The sequence below is a fragment of the Pavona decussata genome, unplaced genomic scaffold, assembly GCF_977016875.1.
Source record: "Pavona decussata unplaced genomic scaffold, jaPavDecu1.1 SCAFFOLD_40, whole genome shotgun sequence".
In the NCBI taxonomy this organism is placed as follows: domain Eukaryota; kingdom Metazoa; phylum Cnidaria; class Anthozoa; order Scleractinia; family Agariciidae; genus Pavona; species Pavona decussata.
Window position 1 is genome coordinate 187,501 of NW_028145462.1, and position 3,354 is coordinate 190,854.

Below are 3,354 nucleotides of genomic sequence, written 5' to 3' on the forward strand. Positions count from 1 at the left end.
ACATTTTACTGTAACGTTGGCCGGGACATAGAATATCGTTCGTTATATCGAGGACTTCGTTAAATAGAAGTTCGTTAAATCGAGGTTCCACTGTATAGTGGGGCCTCCCAACTCCGCTACCCTCCCCTCGGTAGTTTAGACACTCTCCCCAGATTGTGCTCGCTTTTACAAACCAAGATGGCGGCAGCTCCATCGAAGCGTACCAGTCTCGAAAATCCCACGGAAAAATAGGGGGACTGTGGACAGTCTATGCTTACCCCGCTTGGCTTGAAGGAAACGGAAACGACTGCTACGCTAACTGCTACGCAGGCTACTTTGCCATTTGAGACCATTCTCGTCCCCAGAGCCCCAACGTTTTTTTGAAATTGCAATTTCGTACTCAGAGTCCTCAGGCTTTTTGGTCAGCGGATGGGGGCCGGCCGGGAGCAGGAGAGGCTCTCAAAATTTTTTGATTGGCTGTTCCGTAACAGTTTCCTATGTTTTACCGCAGAAATCCTGCGGTAATAAAATTCTATGTCCCCAGAGTCCCTCCTGGTGAGTTCCTGGCGACTAACCGGCTGGGTACGAGATTGTTTAAATACGATCCAACCGGCTGATCAAAAGAACGAGGATGATTTGCCCTACGCCCAGGTTAAAAGAAAACGCTCTTGGTACAAGTATATGGCTGGTTGAGGGCCTATATATGTATTCACACATGTGTATAACCTTTGTCTTTTTGAAAATTCATAATCATCTGTAAAAAAGAGCTGTGTAGCCTGAATAGGCGAAACGAGCTAGCGAGTTCTTGCTCCCACAGAAAAAGATATGTACTGCAGAACTTTAGACTAACGCAACTAAGACACGATGCATCTATTACCTAGATACTCTACTGAATGTAACGCATCTCCATAGTAACCACCCATATTTTACTGCCAGCCTGCTATTTGAATAGTCAGTCGTTAAAAATTGCCTGATGAGTGTGGTCCGATAACTTCGAACCATACGAAACAGTATTGTCTCAGTAAACGATGAAAACTCCTGAAGCCTGAACTTCTGTGAAGAATTATGTATACACAACCCAATTTTCTGTAACTAGACTCAGTGCAAGAGGCAAATGTGACAATTGCTGAGTTCTGTGGTACGCGTTTGTTTCCTTGGCCGGGGAGACTCAGGCATGCGCAAAACTGTGGCTGGCAGCTCTGCGCATGCGGACAACAACTATCAAGGAACTTTCTATTGCCTGTACGGCTTTCTCCCAGGCCGCCACGATCAATTCGTTTTGATGACGTAACCGAGGTAAACGGCCAGGGTCCAGTTGCTCGAAGCATGGTTAGCGCTAACCCGGGTTAAATACCATGACAACCTATAGGTTTTAATACCTCTTGACCAATGGTTAGCGCTAACCATGCTTCGAGCAACTCAGCCCTGTGAGTGACCCAAAACGGAATGACCGAGATGACAGGCAGAGAGAGGCCTGGGGGCTAGGCAAGACTCTCTACAAGTTGACCGGAAGCTAATTTGGACTCTGATTCACACAGTAGTTTTTATAAACACCTTCAAAACTCTACAGATCTTTTCAATACCTTTGTTTTTGAGCCGTTCCTTCGTTTAAACCCACCCCGTTATGAACAACCAGCTGTGCAGTTCCGTCGGACAAAAATTGACCGGTTTAAACTCCCCACCCTACCCAGACAAAGTTCATATTCCCCATTCATGGAAGGAATTTTTGCGTCCAGTTTCGCTCCCTACTTGCCGGGCACGGAAAACAGTCAAACATCAGTAGCTTCTTTTTTCTTGCTGGATTATTTTTGGGACAAATTTGAATTTGAATAAATAATTGATCGGCGCATTATTTTCAAACTTTTCATGCCATTTACAAATAGATCACTCTGGCCGGTCAATACTAATCGTGACAGAAAAATATTGACTTACTGAAGCGCTCTTACTGTGAGTTCAAATCTACTCAGACACGGTTACGTTGGTAAGGCATTCTTTTACTCGCCATCGAAATCTGAAAACCAAACACTTTGACAAACTTAGTATTGACGTTCTAGAACACTGAAGCTTCCAACCTTTAAGGGTTTATAAATTTTCTCCTTTTCACTTATTTTTCGAAACAAGTCAGAGGCCTCCCGCGTGGAGAGTTTGTTTGTTTGTTTGTTCTCCAAACACAAAACAACAAAAGTTCAGTAAAAGTTCCATGCAAATGAAGAGAGTAATTCGACCACTTACCTTGGAATATTATATTCTGAAAGAGACAACGGCGTCTTCTAATCTTCTTTTGATCACATTGTTCTGAGTCCAGCTCCTCAAGTCCAAATTGCCTTTCACAATGCCAGCTAATATTAGTCAGCCTTTCGAATTAACGTAACTGAGTCTCGTTGAGAACTGTTCTAGGGAAGTTGATTTCTTTCTTTCAATATAACTCAGTTGAAGAAGAACAAAGGAACAGAAGAGGTCTCAGATGGTTCCAACAAGCTCAACGGGAACGGATCAAAGATGTATGCGAGATGTCTGAGAATTGTGATTAAGCGAAAAAGGGACATTTTGCCACCCGAGCCTTTGTTGAATTTCAAATTGGTACCCGTAAATTTTTTTCCATTACAATGCTTAATTGGACACCCACCAAGAAAAAAACCTGTACAAGTTTTGGTTTTCCTTTGGCTACCTTTAGTAGAAGTTTTCGCACGAGTTCGAAGATCTGTCCCTCTGCAGAGTACTCATTTCGAACCCGCTGTAGTGCGAACTGTCTGCTTTCTTATAGTTCGCTGTTTTGGTCCCGCTTTGAACAATTTTTCCACCCGGTTAGAAAAGGGATCACATTGCGATGCCCGTATCCCGAGCCAAAACTTCAAAGTCCCGTACACATCCCTCGGGCCACACCGATCCCCAACGTACTCCTGCGTAATTCTGCTGTATTTTCACGAGCCATCCTCGGAGATCCAGATAGACGGGGCGGGGGAAACACGCCAAAACGTAGGTTTGAAGCGCAATTGTTCAAATACGAGGGAGACCATATGAGACAAAGAAAAAAATCTTTGATATCGGCGGGAATCAAACCCACGACCTCCGGATCTGAACATCAGTTGCTCTACCAATTGAGCTACGAGGCCAAACGGTAACAAATCGTAGGTGATGATGATGGGAATTGCGGTATTGTGAATGTAACATAACACAACTTTGTTTCTTCGACATTCTAAATCGAATAACTGGAAAAATACATCGTTACACTCTTTTCTTTTTATGAGAATATTGTTTTTCCTGCCCAGGCTGAATATTCTTATTTTTCTGCCGATGTTAGGTTGTAAATATTCTTGCGAATATTCTTAGATTATAGCCATCGAACTTTCATTAGCATTGAACATTTCGCTAGTG